At 37.0% G+C, this 27999-nt stretch overlaps 1 long non-coding RNA gene across 1 annotated transcript in view; it reads right to left on the bottom strand.

Annotated features, from left to right (window-relative positions):
• LOC139141688 (uncharacterized) overlaps positions 1–12064 on the bottom strand; it is a 28855-nt gene extending 16791 nt beyond the window's left edge. The window contains exon 1 of the long non-coding RNA XR_011554219.1: positions 11915–12064. This is a non-coding gene — a long non-coding RNA (uncharacterized lncRNA). The remainder of the gene's footprint in view (positions 1–11914) is intronic.
• Positions 12065–27999: the final 15935 nt, after the last annotated feature.

Raw genomic sequence — 27999 nt, 5'->3', positions numbered from 1 at the left:
CTTTACACATCACATCGTAATCTTTACAAAAGATCGTTTCTGAATCAGTTTCTTGGTTTCACACCGTCGCGCGTGAAATAAAACTTGAATTTGTACAACTTTAAACATCACATGGTAAGCTGTAGAAAAACGGCCTATTTGTGGTTTTACATTTGAAACGACTGCTCAGTCGAAGTGTTGGAATTAAACAATCTCGGAAATCTAGCCGCAATTTTATTTTTATATATTTGCACTGTCGATCTTGCCGTTTGATCCATGGCATGTCAGAGAGACGGCTGGTATCAGTCACCGTGTGGTATCAGTTATACCACCGTTGACATATTCATATAGACCCTGGGCAACGTACTAGCTCCCTCCAGATCATGTTACACCCATAGATTCCAATCAGAACACCTGCACTTAAAGTTTAGGTTTTACTTACGAAAACATTTCTTGAAAATCTATGGAATAAACTTTTATATTAAACAGTTATTTCAACATTTGGTGATACATTTTAACATGATATGTAATAAAAATTTCATAAAACATAAATTTAGAAGGTCGTATTTTGTTCTATAAGAAGGCATGTTGCAGGTTTCGATCTGTTCACCCCCATATCAGTGTAAACAGTTCCACTAAGGGGTGGACCATTTGATATCCTGGGGGGGGGGGGGCTTGGAAGATTGGTGGAGAGCCATTATTTTTTTTCCCACCTGCTTCACCATGAATTATTTTTTTCTACAGGGCATATGCTGGCAACTTTTTTTTTCACTTTCCTTCTTCGAGATATATTTTTTTTTTTACCAAATTTCGGTGCAATGTTTGTTTGCTTGGTTTTTCACACCCAGTAACAAGATGCTGTTCTATCGCACACAGACTATATTCAAGAAACTAAATAAAGATATGTAAATACATGTACATTTTTGATTCACTTTACAAAAATATCAGTTTATAGATCTTATTTATACCATGGGTAACACACTGAAAATACAAATCAAACAACCTTATTACCGAGTTCTACATTAAGCATTAACAAACTTACAGTGAAAACTTTTCTGAGAACATCACTGGTGTCATCAGAAGAGATGATGGTATCCTACATATATTTGTAAAATCATGTACATTTATGGCTGCAGGCATTTACTTGTGCTTGAAAAAAATATGTCATTGTCTGACAAGTGTCCTGGTTTGAGTGATATTAGCAAGTTGAACAGTCCACTTGACTGACTGAGTCCACTTGACCCAGTTCATGGCAGGCTGTCTCTCTTCTTGTGGTATTTTGACAAAATCCATAAATTCAGATTTACACATTTCTGGAAAACACTGGTGAGCAATTTCAATTTCAGCATACTTCCTCTAATCAGAAGGTTATGTATACTGTACAATTGTTCATATTCAGTTATTGTTCCTAAAGCTTGAAATGGTTTATGCTTTATAAAACTCCAAAGCTACTGCTTGATTTTTATTGATGCTGCAGTGTGCATCGAACAATTGCCAAGATTTTTTTTTCCGAGTCGCAATGGTCCATAATTGTTTTTTCCATCAGCCACTTAAAGCCAGATTTTTTTTTTCGACCAACTCCACCTGGCATCTTTTTTTTCCCCCAAATCTTCCAAGCCCCCCCCCCACCAGGATATCAAATGGTCCACCCCTAATAGGATCTGACCGACCGTCACGCTATTCACGTTCGAACGAGCGACATCCTTATTAGCATATCGATAGAAGTCAAAGTTCGCTGCTGGAGTGAAAATCTTGAGTACTCCTTGGAAAATCGGCCGAATTACGTAAACGAACCAGAAATTTTGTTCACAAAAGGAGTTAGGGAATGAGCAATAATCAGAGTTCAGGCAGGTATAGGTCATTTCATTGAATTACGCTCACTTTGGTTTATTTTGCTGTTCAAAGTTCCGATACATGTTGTGTCGTCGTAAGGGACGATTCAGAATTTACTTCCAGGGGGGTGGAGGATTTTCAGGGGGGGGCACCCATTTTTCCCAAGAAAATTTAGGGGGGGGGCCAGACAAAAATACCACAATCTTTTAGGGGGCCAAGAAAAAATATCATCAATTCAATATTTGCCCAGAATTTCTGATCTCTACAAAAGAGAACCATAGATGCTACCTGGGTGACAGATAAACTCAACGTGTTTAGTTAAACTCCTTTAGCTGCCAAATTCGGTAATATTCACAGTGGTTTGTTTTATGCATCTACTGCAGTATCTTGTTCTCCTCCCTGAAGCGTCATGAAATGTCCAGTATTTAGCATGTCAACACAAACCATACAGTAAACAGTCGGGGTTGTTTTTTTTGAAAGAGATCTCGAATCAAGTCCAGGCTAGAATTCATTTATCAACAATAACAATGGTCATTTATATGTTCACACTGGTATGTTGCTAAATACAGCATTGGGTGTTCTATGTAGTGATAGAATAACAAACAAATGCTGATACACAGAGATGAACATTGAACAAATGCTAAAAATTACAGCAAATATTCAGCATCATCAGGTTGGGTTTACCTTGTAGCTTGTAAAGCAGTGTAAAGTTGCATGATAAAGAAGTGTTAATTTGTGCAAATGTATGCAAATCACCCGATTTCTTGGCTTCTTTTGCCTCCCAATTTCAAAATTTCGAAGAATATAACTCCACTCCGACTGGGTCAAATTTTCTGAAATTTCACATTATGTTTTTAAATGCTATATAACAAAACGACTATCAATTGGTTTTGTTTGGCAATAAAGCTCTTACATTTTTAAAAAGAGGCATTTTGAATAAGAGGCATTTTAATTTTGTTGATCATGATTTTAATCAATTGTTAGAGTGCCAGTCTTTAAACCCCTACAATTTTAAAATGAGGATGGATAATGCCAAATAAAATAGTCGTTTTATTCTACATATACTCTCCTTTCAAGTGAAATATTACATTTCAGAAAATACTGTCTAGTTTTTGACATAAATTAATTTTTATCATTAATACCAAAATTGAGGTTTTTTACCCCAAATATACACTCACTTCATCCTTTGAGTAACTACTGCTACCATACTAAACTTTAGAGTCTCTGCTTTTTGAAAATATATGGTATGAGGGGGTTTCCTTGTCATCTTTGATGAGAAATATTGCTTTGAAAAAAACTGTGTTGGCAACATGCAGCTCCACCTTAATTCAAAACAAAACGACTTGCTACTCTGCCACTTCTTAAAGTAACATGGTCACGTTGGTTCTCTGGGATTTCGTCAGTTCAGTGTCTGTGTCACTATTATATTCAGAACCAACACCATCATCATCACTCTCAATGACTCCATTGACAGAGATTTCCAATTCAGAGTCACTGCTATCTGACTCATCTGTGACATAAGTTGTTACATCTTTCCCTGACAGTTTTCTTAAATTAAATGAAGGTTGTGCATGTATATGTGCGGTTATAATTTGAACTTTTTCAGCTTTCAATTTTTTTTGTTTGGTAATTTAAGTTTATCAAGGTATTTATCGAATTCTTTTACGTTTAAATTTTGAAGGTTCCCACTCAAGAGCAACTTTAACCAGTCATAGTCCTCGTATTTTTTATCCTTTCTTCTTTTCTGCTCCTTTTTCTATGTTTCATTCTCATCAATTTTACCCTTTATAAATTTTTAAATGTTCTACATAACTTTTTACAGTGCTTACATCTACTATAAACTTTTTTGAAAATAAATTTATGGCCGTCTCATCTTCAAGTTGCTTTTCAGCGAATAGTTTTTTAATGTTGAAATAAAAATATTATGTATTACTGTCAAAAATATATGGTGAAAAATTTACAAAAGGGTTGATTTTCCAATAATCCTGTTTGTGCATCCAGAAGATCATGTGGCTCTGCATCAATGCTATGGTGTCGGATTGTTGAAATATTGTATACACAAGAAATTTGCTGTAGTCCAAGAAGTGATCTCAGTGTGTATGAGGCTAGGAGAAATATGGATAGGCTTACACATTGTGTATTGATGCTAATACTTTTGTGTCCCATTCATTCTGATATGTATAATCAAAGATTTCTCAGTGGCGGCTGGCAGAAAAGGCAAAAAACAAATTAACATGTATTGTTTCATGTCATCTGAAAACATGCGCATCATGACTATTTTAAGATTAAAGTTTGTTAAAAAAAATTTGAAATATGAATGCTCTGTCAATTTTGAAAAATTCTGCTGACAAAATGTGAACTTTGACTTACACAGGGTTATCTGCATTTTAATATGAACATTGGATTGTAATGGAATGAGCAGAATAACATGTGAATTCATGTTTTTGATAAGGTGTTTTGTTCAAGAAATGATCTAAAATATTCCTCAGCATTGTTGCTTTCCGTGGCAGCTACTTGGTTTTATGACAACCAAATTAGAAAAAAGAGAAAATTAAAAACAAGTTGGCTTTCACCAATTTTAATTCCTAATGTTTAAAACTTTCACCGTGAGTCTGCATTCAGCATCATCAAATGAAAATGTATGCTGAACTTGTGCATGTACATGTACATCTTACTTTCCAGAAATATCTGGATATCTGCAAATGATGTACAATTAAACTTCTAGATATATATCACTTTGCCAATTATCTGCTCCTCTGATTTCCTGTTCACAATTTCTAACTGACATCTTTGCTTGTCTTTGTGTGCATCATATGTATCAGTGAGACATAACGAAAAACGTGTTCATATTTAGTAATTAACTTTTCTTCAGAAATTTACAACCAGATATGTTTATTGCTACCCTTTCCAAAAGTGTGCCACTTGCAGTCCCTGCAATCATTCTTTTTATAGTCACATAACCCTGAAATGATTTGTTATATCATCGATTAAATGTCCACTACAGTTCCTGCAACTTGTTAGACTGGATATGTCTATAGTGTATAAGCATACATGTATATATTAGGGGGGGGCATGGAAAAAAACACGAAAGATGAGGGGGGGGCCATAGATTTTTTCTATAATTTACTAGGGGGGCCGTGGAAAAAAATCACCCAGAAAATAGAAAATCCTCCACCCTCCCCCTGGAAGTAAATTCTGAATCGTCCCTAATAGACCCACTTTCGATGGTAGTTGGCCCGCAGCTATCCGTGGCGCGGTGACCTTTGACCCGCTTAGCGATCCCTGCTACCCCGCCAACATGCAACAGATAGCTGCGTTTCCACAGCTACGGAAGTTGGTAATGGCGGCTCCCAGAAATGTTTCAGAACGCGATCGTCGTGTTTGAACAAATTCCAAACCCCATAAACGACAAAGTTAGTGGATATGGTATTTCATACATTGAGGGAGGGTCACCATATTTTGTGCAACTATAAGAAGGCTCGATGTGGCTGATTTAGTGCTTCATCCAAAAATATCAAATCATAATACATGTAATAATGTTTCATGCATGATAAATAGATAGACGCATTACATCACCATGATAACATTTGAATTTTAAGATAAATTGTTAACATGTTTTACCTTCCGTCAATCGCCAACATACCCATACAGGGGTCCTGGCAACCTTTGAGCCAAGTTCTGACAATTAAAGAGACAATAGTGGTACTTTTGTTGTTTTTATCCAATAATATTTTTAGCCTTCTACCCCAATTATATTAAAGACAAAGAACTGCTTGCCACCAGAATGCATGGACAGCGAACAACATGCCATGTTTAATTAAAAGTGAATTTTTGCCTGGACAAGAAATCGGTTGTCAACAATAGGGCAGTGCTCACACACAGATGATGTTGACAAGTTAAACACAAAGCACTTTGGCATTATTAGAAGTAAAAAAGTAAACAAAAGATTTTGTTGTACAAATAGAAACAGAACTACTGGAACATACATCAGAATTGAGTTACAGTTAGAATAACCTATGTATGTATATGTAGATCACCATGTTTCTAAATTTAGCCTACACAGTCGCTTCCTGACGCAAGCTGTGCCACCTGAAGAATTAAATTCCATATGGCTTCATCGGATTATCAATATAACGTATAAGAGTGTCAGCTCTTTTCATTCAATTATTTGGAGAGGGAAAAAACGCATATTCAAGAATTGTCAAGCTCCAAAATACTGTACATTTAATAATAACAATGAAAGGAGGTTCATCTAACATCACCATAGGACTAAGTTGGGACCGGGAAGATGAAAATTCATCCTTGAGTTTAATTATAATGAATCTTAACACATGAAAAAGGATCAAATTCTGACTTGCTATCTTTGGAGTTTACAGTAGTCAAATGACAGAAGGGAGCTACCATAGCATGCTGCTGTGAGGTTGGCACTATTTATAGAAACGGACAGGGAAAAGGATGCTACTATATGAATATTTCTTAGTAGCTGACATACCAAATAATAATGAAAGATTGGATTCCAGATTAAGTACTGATTAAAAGCACACTTATTGAATGGGAAACTTTTTCTCTCAGTGTCACTTATAGCTTTATCCTGATCCTTCGAATAAATAATTACTGCAGAAGATTCGTTAGGACACCATACATTGACTGTATGACCAAAATTCTTTGCACTCACTGACATATACACAATATACTTCCTGGACGACATAAAGTTCATCCCCCCTGGATCGGTTGCAAACCATTCATGAGGCAGAAGATACAAATATTGCATCACACTGAATGTCACTGTCCCATATTGCCTTAGGCAATATTTATCATCGACCTTTAACCAAAGAAATAAGCATTACAGTTTACTCAATAGAAAAAATGTGTAAACTAGTATAATGCTAAGTTCTAAAGATCCTGTAATACAGATATATCATGATAAGTCTTACAATTTACTTGAATTTGAGTAAATGTAATATTTCTGTTAGATGTAACATTTGACTCTAGCTTTGAGAGTCTTCTGTGTTTGTCAATCCTCAAAAACATATTTTTTAATGATGGTCGGGAATGTACAACAGAAAAATACATACAATTTAAGAATACCTGATTCCATTATGCTGGTACCGGCCAAAATACCTCTTTTTCTTGGCAAGTTACTGTATCAGTTATTTTTACAGTATTTATCAAGCAATCACCAAACAAACAGGAGCACAGTTACATTGTAGTTGCTGTGTTAGAAGGGTATACATGTAGTTGCGGAAAGTCTCAGGATTTCCTGTGCAATCCCCAAACCAGTGCAACACCAGAAAGGTATTGAGAATGAAGGTAAATAATCCATGCATTCTATATCAATTTCCAGGAATTAAATCCTTCCATTTGACACCAAGGGGAGAGAAAGATGGTGATTTGGATTCTTATAGCAGTACGTTTTTTCGATTTTGTCAAAATCTATTTTCACTCAGTCTTTTCAAAAGTGGATGGCTGCCCTGATGGCTGTAACACATTACCTACATCGGCTGTGTTTTCATATAGTGCACTATTTTCCCTTCCGAGATCAATACTGGAAACAGCAGATGGTGACTCAACAAAAAAAAGTTAATCTCCTTTTTACATGTTGTATGATTTGGCATTTCAATTGAACAAAGTGAAATGCATGTAGAATGCGCATTACTACGTAGAAAACTGTATAGTTTCAATTATCAGTATGACAATGGAAATCTCAAGCAGAGATAGTGTGTATACAATGCTGCAAACGTTTGGAATCGACTGTAGTATTCCTGCATCTAGAAGAAATGCTGAAAGTTTGTCACAGTTATAAAAAAAGCAAATTTCTTGGAATGCTTAGTATCTCAAAACAAAGTTCAAAAAGTTCAGGCAATCAGAAGAGCATTTTCTGCGGAATATATTCTTTTTAATACTGCGCAAATTGTCAAAGTACGGACACATCTCTCAAATACAATGCAGTATCGACCAAACTTCATATAATAACCCCTAAAGGCTAAAGCCAATGTAAACTAATTAGTTTATACATTTACATGACACACATACATCATTGTCTCTCTGCATGGATATGTTATACATATACATTCATGTGAACACACACACACACATATGCATACACAGGATCATGTACATGTACACATATACGTTTGTAAATACATACGGACAGTAACGCAATAACATACCTGTGAGTATGCACGAGTACATAAATATGCAGTACAGGACATACAACATTGACGAAAGGACTGTGTGCAGACAGCTATTGTACATTCTAGCAGATGCATATCAACACTCTAGGACACACAAGCTTGTACACAAACACACACGCACAAATACAGCACACTGTCAACGTTTGCTACGATATCTAATGAAATTCACAGTTTGGCTTATATAGCTTGAAGAACTTTATAAAGGGAATTACACTTGCTATATAGAGTGTTGATACAATGACAGCAGTCAAAGAAATTAATTGTTTTTATTTCAGCTCATTACATATTTGAATACTTAATGACCTTTAGAATTAATCTGTGGTGAATATGGTTCATGATGTTGATCATAACACTTTCAATGAAGTTGCAAACATGAGGCAAAGGTTTAAATTTACACAACTGCAATATCTAATGAAACACATGAGCATTTTCAGTTCATATGTGGTTCACAGTACGCCTGTATGCTATGTAACTGTGGTTTTTCCGTTGAGGTAGAGGCAAGTGAAGTGTGGAACACACAGCGTCGATACGCAGGGCTCGTGTCAGCGTATTTACCTGTGACATGGGTGGGAACCAAATTGGACTTGCACACGCAAAATTCAGTGTTTTGGTACATGTAACTTTTGATCGGTAAGTATCAAGTTTGGTAGGTGGCCTTGCCTATAAAATTATTATTTTGCAAAATTTTAATTGATCATATCATTTATATGAAAGATCAGTTGGTGAAGTTGATTGGCTAACACTGAAAGGATAGATTTTATTGACCAATTATAAAGCGTAAACTGATCAGGTTAGGGGTTGTTCTTGAGTTGAAAGATCTCGTGGAATTCCGTAGAATTACGGGGATTCCGGCATTTTTCAGGAAACGGCAACAAAGGCAATCATTTTTCTGCAAGAAAATACAGGGCAGTTTGAAGCCACATGCAGTGTTCGGCATCATTGGATAACCATATACCTGTATGTGTGTTTGGCTACCAGACGGCTGTGAAGCAGTAAATGCATGGGAAAAAGTCAAAGATGTTTGCCGAAATTTTTTGAAATTTTGGCATTAAAATAACAGCATTTGGTGATACTTATTACGAGTGACTTTTTCCGTCACCCGTTATTTGTATCTTTTGAGTTACTCATCCTCTTTACATCCTCTTCATCAGTATGAGTAACACCCTTTGTAAATAATGACAACCCCTATTTACAGCCTTACGCCTCTGTTTTTGGTCAGTATCTATAATTATGTGTTGCCATCAGAGAGATGGTCTGTTTGGGATAGAGTTTTTTACTTTTAAAGGGTTGTTTTGGTCCCGCATTGATCGATTCTTTGGGCAGTTCGGCTCCGTCCGATTTTCAAAGACACCGCAAACGATCAATCCTATGATGCATCAACTCACTAAACACTGACGGGACACATGCATTGATTCTTATTTTACTTACTTACTTTACTTATCTTATTTTTCTATGTGAACATTTCGTAGACATATGCATGCACATGTACACACAGGTGGGCATACATACACATGAACATGAAGGCACCCGTGACCCAAAACCTTAAGCATGTGACATCAGTTATCTTTTCAGTACGAAATACTGCAGTTGAGACGATCAGATGTAGTTTTCTGGTCTTCTTTGTCAAGTTCATGTTTTCTTTAGGGTAGATGCCAATACCCTGAGAAATGGAGCCGAAAAACGGGAACCGATCGTAAATGAACACCGAGCGATACAGAAAGCCTTCGACAGTTTAGAATGGGATAATCCCATTATGGAATGTTTAAATACATATGGCTTTGGCCCACTCTTTAAACAATGGGTCATTACATTTTACACAGACTTGAGCAGTTGCGTTATAAACATTTTTTATTCAGCACCGGATATTTTAACATTGAAAGGGGGGATAAACAAGGACACCCATTGTCAACCTATTTGTTCATCCTGGCGTGAGAAATATTCTTAATTAACTTGAATGACGATGCCAATGTCAAGGGTATTAGCACAGGAATAGGCTGCATTTGCGGATGACCTGACGACCGTTGGCAGATGAACAGTCTTGTCAAAGAATATTTGAAATGTTGCACGAGTTCCACTCACTTTCAGGCTTGATGGTCAACCCTAACAAAACACAAGCTATTTGGCTTGGTAAGTAGAAAAGACGTAAAAAAACCATTTGGCATCAAATGACCGACATCACCAATCAAAATAGCAGGAGTTTACATTTCGTATAACCAAGAAGTAAACACCGCTCTCAATAATGCAACACCACTCAAGCAGATATGCGATCGAAGGAACTCTGGGAACATGGAAAAAGAGATCCCTGATACTCATGGGCAAAGTTCAGATTTTGAAAACCTTCGCCCTACCACAACTTAATTACGTCATGAGAATGACCACAATAACACCTGTAATCTTAAGAGATTAGAACAGCTTATTTTAAATTTCATCTGGAATGGGAAAGATAGAGTAACCAGAAAGGTAATGGTCAGAGGGGTTTCCGAGGGGGGCTTAAAAAGGCACCCGATGTGAAAACTACACACAAGGTCATGCGTATAAACCTTATTAAAAGGTATCTAGATGAAAACATAGAGCACCCTTGGAAACTCTTTCTAGACCATCGCCTTAAATCTGTGGGTGGAAAGTACCTATTCAAGTGTAACTTCACTCAGCCTGCCCCTACCGAGATTCTACCAAGAAATGCTTGAATCCTGGTCGACCTGCATTGTCGCGGTCAATGACTCCGAGATTGACATTACTTGTCAGGCAATTTGGAACAACAGAAATGTTCTTATTGTAGGGAATTCTGTCTATAGCCCAAAGCCACGACAGAAAGGGTTTGGATGAAATTTGACTTGCTTACTGAGGAGGGGGATCTGTCATGGGAAAAGTTAGTCAACAAAAACCTCCAAGGGAACGAAGTTCTCATTCTTTATGGAGCAATTACATGTAAATGTCTCAGAGTTAAGTGCCCAAAACTATTGCTGGTTGAGCAGGTGTTTAAAGATGAATACGAATATACTTTCAACCCTCATACAAAGTTACCAGGGAGAGCATCAGAAACGCCATTTACAGTAAAAAGAAATTAAGTCCAATCAATGAGGACTATCACAAAAGAGAATATGACTTTACTGGGCCATGGTCTCCCACATACAATCTACCATTTAAGGTAGCCATAGACACAAAAACACGTGAATTCCAGTTCAAACTTCTTCATCATATTCTGTACACAAACTACGATCTATCCAGAAGAGGGGTGGACCAATCACCGCCCTGTTCATTCTGCCAAAACAGCAACGAGACACTATCATCTTTTCTGCACCTGTAAATTCACTGAGACCTTCTGGAACGAGTTTCACGCATTTTTCGAGGAATCTCTCAGTTTGTTCACAAGACACAACTTAAATGAAGTGCTCTTTAATTGGTGTTGACGGTTTCTCTGACATTCATAATTACTTGCTACTGTTAGCCAAAAGACACATCTATGCCATGAAAATGAAACAGAGTAAACCACACTTTGCAGCTTTTGTGTTGCAAGTGAAATTCAACTACCATCTAAAGTACGAAATAGCTCTGGAAAAAGACAGATTAGAGAGACACTGCAGCAAATGGATTTCAATTTTACACAAAATTGTAGATAACTAAGCACTGTACTTCATTTTCATTTAAGTTACTGTTACTAAAGAAAATGTTACCAATAAAACAGCTTAAATACAAAAAAAACCACCCAGCGATACAATTAAATGGTGCAGTGTACAGGTATGTGCTTCTCAACGTGACGCCGTTTGAATAAAATTTATTCTTTGCTGGTCCTCCAAAGCTTTATGGCAGAACTGTCACATACTGTAAATGAAAGAAAGCATGTACATCGTGATAGAACTGCTCCTTACAACTTACAACGTATGAATTTAACAATTTTGTACACATACCTGTTAGTCGCCCTCCGCTTTTGAATCAGGAAATGGTATGACAGACTGAACAGCAAGTGTTTAAATACAGACGAATTTGATTTCTGTTTATTATAATATTGAAAAGTCCGACGTCACAGTGTTTGCATATGACAACACCTGGACAGAGTTATTCGTGCATGCCTTTAACTTGCATACGAAAGCACACCAGCTTTTGCCAATCAGAATGTTCCGTCAGTTATTATATATGACGAAACCCACCCACATATGGGCAAATTTCAATATGGATGTAAATGTAGAGTTGTGTAAAGTCGATATCTAAACACTGCTAGGCTCACACACACACACACACACACACACACACACACACAAAATCGATGATGGTATTCGACTGCTTTGAGGCGTACGCATTGCTTCGAGCCCGGGACAAATCGCAGCCAACCTACTTACTGCAACGAGATTTCTATAGAAGAAATTGAAATTGAGTTTTTTGTTTTCTGGTATGCTCAACTCTATCGACTATTGTAATATATTCCTATTTCTATTTTCTATATCAATTAATGATAGCAGATTTTGGCTAAACGCGCTATTTCCTGCCGACATTGAAAATGGAAAACTGTCTATTTACCATTTTCAATTATCTGCTGACATGCGCAGTGACATGCTGCATCGCCAACGCAGACATCACAGACGGGTGTCGTCGAATGGTAATTTTTACATTGTACGTTACATGCATTAAATCACCTTCACACAAATGGACTTGTATATTTAATGCCAGATTTGCTCTTTACAAAGGGTCTGCTCTTTACGAACCCACGGGTGGCACTCAAAGGGACTAGACATAACTGAAAATGCTCATGTGCTTTTCAGTATGTATTGCAGTTTTCTGTAAATTGAAACTTTTGCGAAAAGTTTTCAAATTCATTGAAATTGCTAAGATCAAGATCATGAACAATATTCACAACAGGTAATTCAAAAGACCATTAAGTATACAAATACGTAATCAGCTGAAATAAAAAATACTGCATTATTTCTTTGACTGCTATCATTGTATCACCCTTTATACAGAAAGTGTAATTGCCTTTACTCGAATTCTTCAAGCTTTACATGCCAAATTGTGAAAGCTCATTTGATATCTAAATTACAAAGAAGCCGACATTAAAATGCAAAGTATTTTTCACTAATACAGTATAATTGTCTCATCAATATACATAGTAAGTTTTATAAACTGTGTTTTGTCCTTTGGAAACTTATATCAATATACAATATGCAAAAATGTGAAAATGTTAAGAAACTTTCAGTAATATTATATCATAGTAACTTCAATGAATATAGCATTTTCTTCATTGCGTAGTTTATCTAGGACTAAAAATCAATGTTTTCTGATAAAAATGTTCATTATTTTGCAATATTTTGTTCTGCTTCCTGTCAATTATGTCGCGTCAGTTGTTTTCTTCAAGGCTGTACCAATAAACATATAATGTGTTAAATAGTTCTTCGTTACTTCAAAAAAATTGTTTTTCCCCGTTGCGCGAAATGTATACTTACCCTGACGATCTCCGCGTAAAATATCAACAATTTAAGCTAATGCTTGACAGACTTGGAAATAATAGTTTAATGGCCGGTCTGCATGCTTCTTTACAACGATTATCATTAACTGTTTCCAAATATTGCAAAGTTGGCCATGTTGAATTGCAGCCGTGATTCCAGTCTCATCTGTCCCATGTGAACGGGGGTCAAGTACCCAAAACAGGATATAAATCGAAACGTAGTTGGGCGCAATAAGATGATCTGATGGTGATAACCATGGCAGGCCCAGAACTCAGCGAATTTGACATCAGAATAGGAATGATAGAGTTCAGGCAGCAAAGACATCACCGGAAGTAGTAGTCTAAGTAATTAGTAAGAAATCAATACGTTGTCGGACAATAGAACAGAAGTACGGTGACCTCTTCACGCCACGGAACTTTATTATTTTTGAATATAAACTCTAATTTTTGTGGACAATATCTTTAATATTTGTAAGAGATTTTATTCCTCCACCGCGAACTTTTAATTTTATACAGGAAACTTTATTTTGGAGTAAAATGTTTTTAAACACTTTTAACAAAAAAAAACTTTAACTAGTAAAAAATAAACTTAACTTTAACTTAAACAAAATATGTGCTCCTCAAAAGTATTTTTAACTTTAACTTTAAACAAAATATTTGTTTCTCAAAAGTGTTTATTATGTTGTAAAACAAAAGTAAAAATTGTTCAAGAGTACCAACTCCCCTACACGTCATGGAAATTTATTACTTTTTAACATAAACTCTTATTTCTTGACAATATATTTAAAGAAATTTTATTTCACCACAGCAAACTTTTAAATCTGTACGGGAAACTTTATTTTTTGGGTAAACTGTTATAAAAAGTTTTAACAAATATAAAATAACTTTAACTTTGAACAAAATATTTGTTTCTCAACAGTTTTTATTTTGTAAAAATTGAAGTAACAATTGTTTAGGAGTTTAAGATTTTTGCTGAATGCGAACTGTGTTACTTAAATGATGGATGATATAACAATCCGTGGCACAATTCGGCCAACCAATAAACCAATTTGCATTTTCAAAAAAGAAAATCGAAATGGAGCTAATTTTCAATTTTCAAGTTGTTTTGTCATCTAGATTATTAACTTTTAGGCCTATTCCTAAATTTAAAATCTCTGGGCTGAGATTGAAATACAGGAAACAGGTGTATACTGCTGTAAGGGTGGCACTTTACGGCCATTCAAATTTCCCTCTGACAAACTTTATTTCCCACAATTCGTATTTCCGTTTTTTCAATTTCCAATATACCAAATGTAAGATTTTTCCATTTCATTTTGGGCGTGGCAGCTGATAGTATCTATCTTTGGGCTGGGCAGCTGATAGAGTCTATCTTTGGGCTAGGAATGCATCAAATTGTGACAGTTATTTGCGCGGGTAACTCGTTCAATGGATCGAGTAACGAACATACAAAGATCAATAGTGTTTCGGCCGCAAGAAAGGAAAGTCCGATATAATCAGTTTGACCTGACCTTCTGAAGTTATTGCGTAAATCACTGAATTCGAGTTTGTCTTGTACAAATCGCTCAATTGGAGTTTTTTTTGCACAAATCACTGAATCGGAGTTAGTCCCGTAAAAATCACTAAATCAGAGTTTGTGTTGCACAATTCGAACAATGATATTTTTTTTGATACAAAAACCACACAAGTAGATTGTCTTGTACAAATCAACTCAAATGTAGTTTATGTTGTACAATTCAACTAATTGGAGTTAGATTTGTAGAAATCGCTCAATTAGAGTGCGTCTTGTACAAAATCACTCAATTAGAGTTTGTTTTGTAAAAATTGCTGAATTTGAGTTAGTCTTGCATAAATTGCTCAATTGGAGTTTGTCTTTTACAAATCGCTCGATTGGAGTTTTTATGCACAAATCACTCAATTGGAGTTAGTCTTGTACAAATCACTCAATTAGGGTTTGTCTTGTAAAAATTACTGAATTTGAGTAAGTCTTGCATAAATCACTCAATTGGAGTTTGTCTTGTACAAATCGCTCAATTGGAGTTTTTCTTGCCGAAATCACTCAATTAGAGTTTGTCTTGTACAAATCGCTCAATTGGAGTTTTTCTTGCACAAATCACTCAATTAGAGTTTGTTTGTACAAGAATCCGTGGCACTTTGCGGCCACTTCATTTTCTAATTTAGATATTCAAATAGAAAATAGAATAAAGGGTAATTATCACATTTCAAATATTTAAGGCGAGCAGATGAAGCGCATTTGGCCTTTTTCTAAATATATTAGATTTTGCCGCAAATTAAAATATGAGAAATCGGTAAAAAGCCTTGTGACGATGGCACTTTGCGGCCAATCACAATATTTCCTGACAAACTTCATTGAACGTACCAAAATTCTATCGAAGCGAACGTGATACCAAATTCCTATTTTCTGGTTTTAAGACTTTAGCGGCCATTGGAATACAGTAGTGAAACACAATCTCTAAAATCCTATTTTCTAATTGATTTTGGGCGTGGTCTTGTCAGCTTTCCAAGATGCTTCAATTGACAGTTGAAACAGCCAATCAGATTTAATTAAAATGATTCTCACTATGATTGACACATCACCAAAATAAACGTTATAACCTACTACGGCCCAAAGGCGCCCAATTTTGTACGGTAATATCGTCCCGAAATTTCGCCACACATACGTACGCGTTCAGAGAGTAAATTTTACCTCCCGCGTCATGTTGAAAATTTCGCCGTATTTCCTTGCTGCACAGCTAAATATTGATGAAAGAGTAACAGGTCCTATTTCTCGTATATGCTGCCCTTACAATTATAATATTTTGGGAAGAATTTCACATGGGAATTCCAAAAATACGTAAGCGATAACAGCCATATGCAAAATTATGTAAAAACACAGTCAACAGCAAAACGACCTTCAACTCGTCATTTCATAAAAATAAGAGGGGGAACTCAAAAAAATAAAACCATGGAGTTTTAGTTACCCTTCATGATATGTGTCATACCAAATATTATAAAAAATAACAGCAACATGAAAAAGTTAAACCAACGGTTTTTTCAGATGTATTTTTCATTTTACGGTGTGTCTAATCAGCTCGATTTCCCACAGAAAACAATGCCGTTTAATGTACCGAACAGACCGTACAACAACTCTCGCTCGTTCAAATTTCTCAATTCTGAACCAATGATAGTGAAAAGTGTCACGGTGTTTCTTTGATTGATGTACAAAATTTCTGTGGTTTTAGTTTTTTGAATTTCTCGACGAAACTTGTTTTGGTTGCATTTTTGTGGCGTAAATCCATCAGTCATGCTATCAAAGTTCGCTCATTTCAAGACAACAGAATATTAGGAATTGAGCTTGATATTACTAATCGTAAGATGTTAATTCTGTGGTGTTTATATGCCAACCTTTAGCAGTGAAAATCATGATGATTTTATGGCCTATTTAGGTAAATACATTCCATTGTCCAATCTAGTGACTGTTTTAGCTACATGGTAATCGGAGATTGGAATGCAGATGCAAATTCCATTTTTGGTTCATCCTTACACAATTTTTGCAATGAATACAGTTATCGTATTTCGGATGAGATCCTTCTCAATGAAAGCTCATTTACCTATGTTAGCGACGTTCATGGCACTACGTCTGGTTGGATCACTGTATCACAACTTATAGCGCTCATCAATGTATTAAATCCATGTCTGTTTTATATGACTATATACTTTCTGACCATTTTCCTCTGAGTATAGTTTGTATAACTAGTATACTACCTTCATGCGAACCTACCAATGGATATAGTGATAGAAGAGACATAAACTGGTCAAAGGTGAACTGTAATCAACGTAATAGATATTTTGACATTTCTGATAAACTTTTATCTGATGTATTTATTCCAACTGATGCTCTTTGCTGTGCTAATGTGCATTGTAGTAATACTGATCATGCTCAGAGCATATCCAATTTTTATGACAATATTATAGATTGTCTTTATTCTGCTGGTATGGAGATATCTTCTAGTCACTGTAACAGTACCAAGTATATGGTTCCTGGATGGAATGACCATCTCAAAGAAATTCATTCTATTGCAAGAGACGCTTTTAAATTATGGCGTGAAAGTGGCAAACCCAGGTATGGTCCGTTATTTGACTTCAAACGCTTGACGCATGCGCGTTTTAATATGCCTTGAGAATCTGTAGGCGTAATGTTGAGCAAGTCAAAGCTGATGCAACTGCGAAAAATCTGAATACAGGGAATTATAATAAATTTTGGCATTCCGTTCAGAAAATAAATGCAAAATCTCCACTCCGGCCTAGTACTATTCATGGTTGTAGTGGCGATGCCAATATTGCTGAAATGTGGAGTAAACACTTCAGTGATCTTTTTAATGTGGTTCATTCAACAAGAGAAAAATCATTTGTTCTTGATAGTATTGATGGGTGCAAAATGGATGATACTATTCATATATCTCCCACTGATGTTAAAAATGCTATTAGTAATTTACAATTAGGGAAATCGGCAGGGCCGGATTTCCTCTCGCCTGAGCATTTTATTTTTGCCAGCAAAAAGGTGTATATACTTTTGAGTATGTGTTTTACTGCCATGCTTTTGCATGGTTTGTGTCCTCATAGATTCTCTGCTACTATTTTAGTCCCAATTATTAAAGACAGAAATAGTAACATTACTGACAAAAAACAATTATCGGCCAATTGCACTGTCAACAATTGCTTCGAAAGTCATGGAATTTGTTATTTTGGGCAAGATTGATTGCTATCTTGATTCATCACACTACCAATTTGGTTTTAAGCCCTCTCATTCTACTGACATATGTGTATTTGTTTTGAAAGAAATAATTAGCTATTATAGGAAACGAGGTAGCAACGTTATTATTACGTTTATGGATGCTTCTAAAGCATTCGATCGAGTTAATCACTGGACACTCTTTAAAAAGCTGATCTCTAGAAATGTACCAATTCTTTTCGTAAGGTTTCTCTTTGTCTGGTACAGTACTCAGAATATTTTCATTCGTGGGCCAATTGCCTATCTGACAGTTTTACAGTAGTCAATGGTGTTAAGCAGGGAGGAGTTTTATCTCCGAAGCTTTTCAATGTCTATGTTGATCATCTGAGTACAAGACTAGTTAATTCAAAAGTGGGATGTAACATAGGTGGTGTTTTCATAAATCACTTAATGTACGCTGATGATATCTGCTTGATCAGCCCTTCTGTCAAGGGAACTCAAAAACTGGTTGACATATGTAGCCACTATGGCGACCTGCATGACATTACTTTTAACACGAAGAAAACACAATGCATGTGTGTCATTTCAAAACGCACTCAGATTGTATATACTCCATCTGTTTATCTTAATGGTATGAAAATTACATTTGTAGCAAAGAAAAAGCATCTTGGGTATTTGGTGACGGACCAGTTTAGTGATAATGAAGACATTGAGCGTCAAAAGAGAGCATTATATGTATCTGCAAATATGCTTTTGAGAAAATTTTCATTATGTTCATTGAATGTAAAGTGTAACCTTTTCAAAGCATATTGTTACCAATTATATGGTGGTAATCTGTGGGTTAATTATACTGCTGGTGTCTTGAAGAAGTGAAAGTTGGTTACAATAATGCAGCTCGCATTTTTCTTGGCTATGAGAGACGCAGTAGTGCAAGCTCTATGTTTGTTTCTAATAGGATTGATAGTTTTGATGCTCTTTTACGAAAGCAAATGTATAGTCTGATGAAAAGAATATCTTACAGTGAAAATACAATTGTAAGAATGGTCAATGATGTACTGTTTACAGTTCTGACTTGCGTAACCTGTGGAGAAAGTCGATCTTTCATGGTTAGTGAATGAATTTATATATGGATAGTATATCCAACACCATTTTTTTGTATCACAGTATCTGTATTTCCTTTGTGTAATTTATATGGACTAATGTTGTCCGAAATAAACAAATAATAATAATAATAATTTGAATTTTTGCTCTTGCCCTCAATAAAATGGCGACTTACGGCGTTTGCATATGCAGAATTAGGGTCTTGTATTGACGCATTTTAATCGGTTTGCGTCTCTAAAATTGTACAGACCAAATACCTGCCAGGTCGTTGTAATTTATACCAAATTTTGGCGAGTATCAACAATGAAAATTTCAGAAAACTGCAAAAATAACACAGAACAGAGGCGAACGGGCGTAGAGTCTCCATCGTAATCGGGCTTATGATGAACAACGAAATAGATACATAACGAAATCGCGAAATCACGAAATGACATTATTTCCACAACCCCCAAAATTTTTCCCAATAAAATCTAATATTTATATAATGTCCGTGACCACAGCAGTTGGTTTACTGGGTTTAATGAACGGATTAGGTACGTATAGGAATATTTTGAAGTGACTTCAATCACGGTCGAACTACAAAGTTATACATGGCGAAATCATTGGCCGCCATGAAAATATCAGTGTGAACACGTACTCCCACCGTCACTACAGTACCTGTTTAGTCAGGGGAGGCTGTGAACTTCACAAATCTCTCTCGAAATAAAGCCATAACATTTTGGAATTGAGGTTTTTAATCTTCAAACACCTGCACAAATCCAACGAGGTAAAATACAAATAGTAATTCGGCCATAGCTGTGATATCGAAGCGGCACTTGTGGCGTGTATCGAACGCGCTCGGGTCATTGGGTTCATCGGCGATGACCCCAATGACCCGAGCGCGTTCGATAAAGTGCCGCTGCGATATCACAGCTAATTGAATTCGGCCACAGGCGCTCCTTAGCTGGGTAGTCTGCTAAGTAGATCGATTTTCGGATCGATCTATCGATCCCGTAGTCGATATGCCCGCCACTGCAACCTCAGTCGCGGGCATATCGACTACGGGATCAATAGATCGATCCGAAAATCGATCTACTTAGCAGACTACCCAGCTAAGGTCCAGCGCCTGTGAATTCGGCCATTGTTTTCGCAGCACACACGCTGCTAGCGCTATGCTTTTCCCAAAGTTCGACTTCCTAACTAGTGAAAAATAAACAGCTGCACGTCACGTTAGTTTTCTTTGTGTGGGGTGGCATATTATGGGAGAAGGCTGAAAATGCGTTTCATACTCTGGATATCTAGAACTGGAAGGGAAGAGTGTTGTATAATTTTGGCGACCGTTTGTGTTGGAACCTACAATGTAACAGCCATTTCTTCAAAAGAAAATGGGGAAGAGTGTTGTGTTTGGGCACAGTCCCTCTATCTATGGACAGTCCCTCTATCTATGGAGTAGAGGGACTGTGATTTGGGTATGCTGGCGCCGTCAACGGTGGAAGTTGTCAAGAGAATTCCATGGGTTGGTTGGTATTTGTCACATGACCTCGCTAGGGATATAAAAACGACTGTACCATGTGTACAGTCTGAAGCGCGTTCGATATGATGAACCCTGGTCTTGATGTTTACAGTCAACTGTTGTTATTATTTCTGTAGTTGGCTGTGCTTTAAACGTATTTTTACATAGCTTTCTACTCGGTACGGTGCCGCTGCTGCAGAGTTAGGCTGCAGTTTCCTGTGGAACTCCAGGACAAGACGTCATGTCACTGAACTGAACGGTGAGAACGACCTCCGTTTACGTCGAGCGACAGCTGAACGTACGTCAGTGAGCTCCTATTGTTGTAAACCAAAAATACTACAATGGCATGCAGTGCGACTCCTAACGAACCAGCACGGGGAATGAATGAATTTTTTTTGAGAAAAGAGAGGGAATAGGGAGCTGGTAAGTACAAGACGCCTTGTCTTCGAGCTCATTTTGTGTTTCTTGCCACAGACAAATTTCTCCCGGTCTGCGTTCTTGCTGAATGTCTCGGAGACATGGTTGTTTTCGTCGCACTAGAATTTTGGGAACCACCTGTACGGCGATTTATTCATTCTTTGTAGTGAATTCTCCGTAACACATGGGTTAATTCCAGTGTCAAAGTTACATAGTGGGCTAATAGTTTTTTGTATAGTAATTTCTTGTCTTGAAAGGCTTTATTTTTATGAGCCTACATTATTAGACGGGACGAGAATTCTTGAAAATTTGTCTTGGGGGGAAGATTTTTCCCTGTGTTTGGAAATAAATACGCCTGGGAGTATTTAATTAGGCTATAGCCCATTGATAGAAATAGTCCCCAGTTTGTTAGTTTATGCAAGTTAACATCTTGGTGTGACTTGTCTAAATTAGACAATGACATTTCTAATTTCTTCAAGTTAACATCTCAGTTTGACTTGTTTAAATTAAACCCTAACAATTTATTCAAGTTATACCACTCTCCGCCTAGTGTCCATTGTTCTAACCATGCTCTCTAATTTCCATAACCGAATATTTTATTATATACCACCTGGCTTTCTTTTGTTATAAAGTGTCCGATTTACAAGTTCTTTGTTTAAAAATGTCCGGTCTACTAGTAAATCAGACACTTTTAAACAAAAGAACTTGTAAAATGGACACTTTTTAAACAAAAGAAAGTCACGTGGCGACAAGTAAAAAAAATGCAAGACATTATACCAGAAGAAATTTATTTCACCATTATGATTAAGTACAGAATAAAGACACTTTAAAAGAATCACCGGAATTAATTTTGCATGACTGTACATCTCAAAATCAATTATAGGTCACCGTGAAATAACGGTATTGATTGTAAATATCACTTCTGTGTTAAGGTTATTGTTATCACGATCATTCGAAGCTGAAATTTAAGATTTCAAAGTCAGTTATCAACAATGAATGTAGAGGTTTCAGTCGCCTTTGGTAAAGTTAATCTAGCTACAGGCAAACACACACGCAGTACCACAGTCATTGTGGATCTACACGTATTTTTGTTTGTACTTGCAGTTTCTGTTGCGCCTTTCTCTGACGTGGCTGTGTAGCTTGGTCTTCCGATTGTGGCCGTTAGCACATGGCGTGACAGGGGGACTTTCTTGTCCATCTTTGGCTTTGGTAGTTGAAGTGCACCGGACACAGCTTTCATTTGTACTTCATCCGCCATATCGAAAAACGTAGAGCGACTCGGCAATTGCGTGTATGCTGCTCAAAGTTTTCGACCGAAATGAGCAAAGCGTGAGTCTGACGTCGATCTGCAAACACCTTTTTACTTCATTCAACCAACCAATCAATCAAACATAATTCATACAATTCAAATCAAACCAGGTGCTCAACCACGTCATCGCACTACAATAGCAACACATGTCAACTTTGTTTTATCCAATCATGGGTTATTTTTTTATACTTTCGTTCAACAAGGTGTCAAAACACGTCAATGTTTTCCTGCAAAGTTTCAACTTGCACTGCACTAAAATTACAAATGAAAACTTTCGGCGTGCAAACAAGGCTCTAAAACTCGGCAAATTCGTGGTATAACACGGTAAGCGAACTCGTAGTCGGCGGTTTACGGAATTTAACGGTACAGTTTGCCATAAAACTCCTCAGCCCTGCGGGCCTCGGAGTTTTACTGGCAAACTGTACCGTTAAATTCCGTAAACCGCCTCCTACTCGTCCGCTTACCTATAGTTAACGTCTTGGTGTGACTTGTCTAAATTAAACTTTCCTAGTTTATTCAAGTTAACATATTGGTGACTTGTCTAAATAGTACTGATTTGTCCTAGTGTAAAGGGCATATTTGTATTATGTAGGGTATATTTGTACTCAATATGCTAATAACCATGATATTGTCTTTAATGCTTTAAAATATAAGTGTCTTGCCATTTTGCCTAATATGCTAAACATTAGTAAGATTCCGCATGTGTACTTGTATGACAAAGTGCTTTCATTTGTAGATAAGCATTCTTATCTCGGTGTCATTTTCAACTGCAATGGCGATGATAATGATGATATTTATTAAGCGTCAAATGAGGTTGTTTTATGCCAGAACTAACTTGTTAATCCATGAGTTTTGGAACTGTTCGTACTCTGTCAAAACGACTTTTAATAACTTATTGTACTTCTATGTATTGCTCACATCTTTGGAGTACCCTTATGAAAATTTTAGCCTGCTGCACAGTGTTCCTGCACAGGTGCGGCACTAGTGCAACAGACAATTACTGTAACTCAACTGTAAGGCGACTTTTTCGCATGCTAATTAGCTGCTGCCGCACAGGCGCAAAAACAGTAACTGTGCGGCAGCTTTGTGCAGGAACTGTGCAGCAATATACAGCAGGTTGCGGCAGCTCTGCTGTAAGGCGATTTTTCTCATGCAAATTAGTTGCTGCCGCACAGGTGCAAGAAGCAATGAAAACAGTAACTGTGCGGTAGCTTTGTGCAGGAACTGTGCAACAATACAACAAGTTGCAGCGGCTTTGCTGTAAGGTGATTCTTTCGCATTATACACATTAGCTGCACTGAGCAAATATATAATGCAAGAGATGCTGAAAACAGTAACTGCAGTAACTTTGTGTTGGAAATGTGGAAGCCTGTGTTTGCACAATAGCCCTTTGAACTACAGAGTACATGAAAGACTGTGCAGGAACTTCACAGAAAATTGTGGCATCTTGCAGGACAGCTACCAGGAGTAGGTAAAATTTGCGGCAAATTATTTTGCATGTTACTGCAGATTTGCCGTAAACTACAAAATGCAAACTTCCTTCATAAGTTGGCATAATTCCACAGCAGTCAGCTGTGGGATAAACTTATACCAATTTCAGCAACAGTAAGAAAACGAAATACATTATTAAATAGACGATAGATACTGAAAACCAAAGAAGCAACACAATTAAGTGACAGCAAAATTTCTTGTATTGTACCATAAGTTTCAACGTTTTTATCTTTTCCAACGATATAATACGTTCAGCTCAGATATGTACACAGAAGTTGTAAAATCGCTTGTGTAAACATGGCCAATGTTAGTGACACCATGACGGTGACACCGTTGAAAACCTGACAGACTGTGGAAAGCACAAGATGTGTTTTATCCAACTAAGCTCTGAAATACCAGTTTCACAAGAAAAAATGGTCAGCGCAAATAAAGTAATTGTTAAATAAAAAGACATAGAGAAAAAAAGATTCAATTCAAATTGTGGTACGATTTATTTTAAATGCCATGTTCATTTCATGCCACAAGTATCTTCAAGAGAATTTCTTTTGACTCGAGAAGTTTCATGTAACATTTACATTACTGTCATAGGTGCGATTTTGCTTTCTGTTCTCTGAATTTCTTGTCCCTTCCTCACTATGCATTCTGAAAAATATAAATCGTTCAGGGAAGAGTATAAGTCTTTACCGTTTGACCACACATTTAAACATCGCAATTTGATGAAAGACATCAATAATTATTTGAAAAGAGACAAACAAGTTGAAAACTTGAAGCAAAAAATGCATATACATTTATGATTATTAAATTAATAATGATCAAATGTCAAACAGCGGACAGCTCGCCCTATGTTGTTTACATACCAACGGCGGCGACAGGCGACAATATGCAAAAATCTCAGCACTTTACTGTAACTGTTGTGAAACGAAAGTGAATTCAGTATGAATCAGTACTCAACGAAAATTTATCTGTAGCTAAACATAGCAATGCAACGATTACAGAACATTATAGCGATGAACAGACGGACGGTACATTGACTTACCGGTACATTTGAGAATTGCTCGGAGAGGCTGGATGATTCGATCCCGGTTCCGGTTGCAGGTCTCTCCGAACCGTGTGTACATACTTAGAAAACATAGTGAGCATTTTTACTGCTGTTCGCGTTCACAAATTTTGAAACCCGTCTATCTCTGGTGCTGTACACACGTTTTTCCAACACTGTGATATCATTTGCCTGGCGATTCCATAGAAAGATCACGAAATTGTCCACTAGATAACTCCCTAACAACAAGTACACAGCCGATGGTACCAAATCTAACTTCGCGCCGATCAAGCCTCATGACGTTAACGGAAGTGCGATCTATAAATCATTACGCTATTTATAATGTAGTCCCGTTTTTTAAACGTTGGAATTGACTCTACATTATTCACCAATCCGTTATGTTTTATACTTGATAGAGCACCCAATTACAAGTATAATGAAACTGGTTATTTTCATCATAGAAAGACTCAAAATAGAGTAAAATTTCTTTCAACACGAAGATTCAATATCAATGCGCGAACTGAACTTGATGAAACGTGACCTCAGAGTGTAAACATGTCGGCTGCAGCTCAGCGCTGGACGTTGGCGAAGCAGCGTATTGGATTTTCGTACAGCGGTCGGGATGGGGTGTGAAACACCCCAAAATTGTGCTCGGCAATTATCTAACGCTGAAAACATGGACAAAAGCATTGAATATTAATCCAGTCATAACAGAAAGCGAGATTTTGTTAGCGATGACAGGACACAGACTTTGCTTCCATTGCTGGGCACTGTACGTACGTACCGTATACTGGAACACTGCTATAGCGTCTGAGCACGTCCACGGCCCTGCTTGGAGCCAAGGTACTAGTAGCGGGTCCTGCAACATTGAAGTTTACTTGTTTGTTTCTACAATGAAAAGTTCTCATCTGTCGATATTTTTAAGGTACAGATTTGCAGTAACAAAAGTCTACGACGCGTCCTTACACAAGTTACAGACCATCAGACTTAGATTTCGTTCGAGACTGCTAGTGCATTTTGGTATCACTCGCAGAAAGTACAGAGTTTAAATTGCAAGACAGACAAGTCCCTGTTTTAAAAATTTGTTTTCCTAAAAATTCAGTTGTCGATTGAACCGTGATTTACCAAACCAGATCGTCGAAGGGGGTACTCATCTAATGATGTTACATGTCACTGCTGTAATACAGATGTACTCTTTATATCCATCATCCATGCAATGTTGTTGAGTTTAGGCCTGTGTCGCTTTCACCAGCTGAACTGTGCTTTAAAAGCTGTCCATTATCAAACAGTTTTTATAATTAAAAGTTGGATTGTGTGTTATAAAAATAAATGAATGCAAAATATAAATGAAAGGTCAGTTTTGTTTTCTTGAATATGACTGGTCACGAAGTGCAATGGTAAACTGTACTCCCGGTAATGAAATAGTCGGCAATGTGCCCATCATGTGTTGCTCCATATATTTTGCAGCAATAACCAATAACAATCTGTACACGTAATTGTCATTTCTGGCACACAAGCTGCACACTTTGATGGCCTGCTGCACACAAGCTGCACACTTCAAGGTCTGTTGTACACAAGCTGTACACATTTTACATTTGCCGCACACAAGGTGTACAGTATGGAGATTATTGCACAGAAGCTGCACAGTTTTGTCTCCTGCTGCACAGTTTCTGCTCAGATTAATACTGTGCAGAAACTGTGCAGCTAGCTGCATTTTCCTGCACAGCCTCTCTTGCACAGCTTTCCTGTGCAGCACTAGTGCAGCAACTCTACGGCAGAGCTGCCGCTAGTCTACAGCAGAGCTACCGCACAGTTTCATTTTCATAAGGGTAATTCACAAATCAGTGTATCAATTATGTTTGCGTTGCTATAACAACGGTTTTAGAATTTGTTTGGTATTTACAAAAGATTATATCACCTCAGTCATGCTTGTACAAATTGTATGATATTGTCATATTTGTAATTTTGGGGCAATTTCTCCAATTTTGATAGAAAAAAATTTTATCCAAATACTACTGATTTGATAGCTTTGATATTTGATATTCAGGTATCTAAGATTAATCTCAATATAATGTATTGAAGTTATGTTGAAACTGGCAATTTTTAGCTCATATTTGGTATTTATGTAAATACCGAAAAGAGCTTATAGGATGAGTCGGTGGCGTCTGTATGTCTGTATGTATGTGCGGATGTATGTGCGGATGTATGTCCGTCACACACTAAGGCTCCCATACCACCAAAGCTACCATCTTAGTAATTGATGTACAGGTAGATGCAGGGGTTGAGATGTGATGTTGTTCAAATGAACACGTCAGTGTCAAAAATGTGCAAATGAGGTAAGAAAAGGGGGAAATCTGCAAATGTGCAGGAGTAGTGGCATGCCAGTGACTGAAACAGGCACTGAGTAATTTCCTATCATTGTTTATTAACTGTTACATATTAACAGACCTGCTAAAACCATAGACAGTAGAGAGAGGGAAGACTGTCTATGCTCAAACTAAGAGGGGCTAGCTGTTTCTGCTATGCATGTTGCTAAAGTTGACCTCCAGTACCTAAAGTTTCAGACCTTACTTATTTTGTCATTCTTGTGTTTCTGGTTTAACCCTTAACCCTTTCACCACCAGTTCCCGCTGTACCGGGAACACTAGAGGGCGCCACCAGTTCCCGCTGTACTGGTCCAGCATTACGTCATTTTCAAATAGCAGTGATCAACATTTTTGCGACCCCGTTTTACGATATTGGCGGGAAATTTGCGACAAATCTACTGCCATAAAACGTTCCATGCATGCCCAGTTATATTTTATGTCATTTTTTTTCGTGGAAAGTTTGGTGAGAACCCAAAATGGTAATCTGTTATTTGACATATATATGTTTATAACAATTTATAATAATACTGAAATATTTTAGGCTTACTTGTGAAAGAACAGACTTCTTTTGTTGAAAAATTCTTCTCAGATGTTATTTACATTCATAAATATTTA

Source organism: Ptychodera flava, chromosome 10 (assembly GCF_041260155.1).
Source record: "Ptychodera flava strain L36383 chromosome 10, AS_Pfla_20210202, whole genome shotgun sequence".
Taxonomy (NCBI): domain Eukaryota; kingdom Metazoa; phylum Hemichordata; class Enteropneusta; family Ptychoderidae; genus Ptychodera; species Ptychodera flava.
Note: the sequence above shows the minus strand (reverse complement) of the source record. Positions and strands in the feature narration are given on the sequence as shown.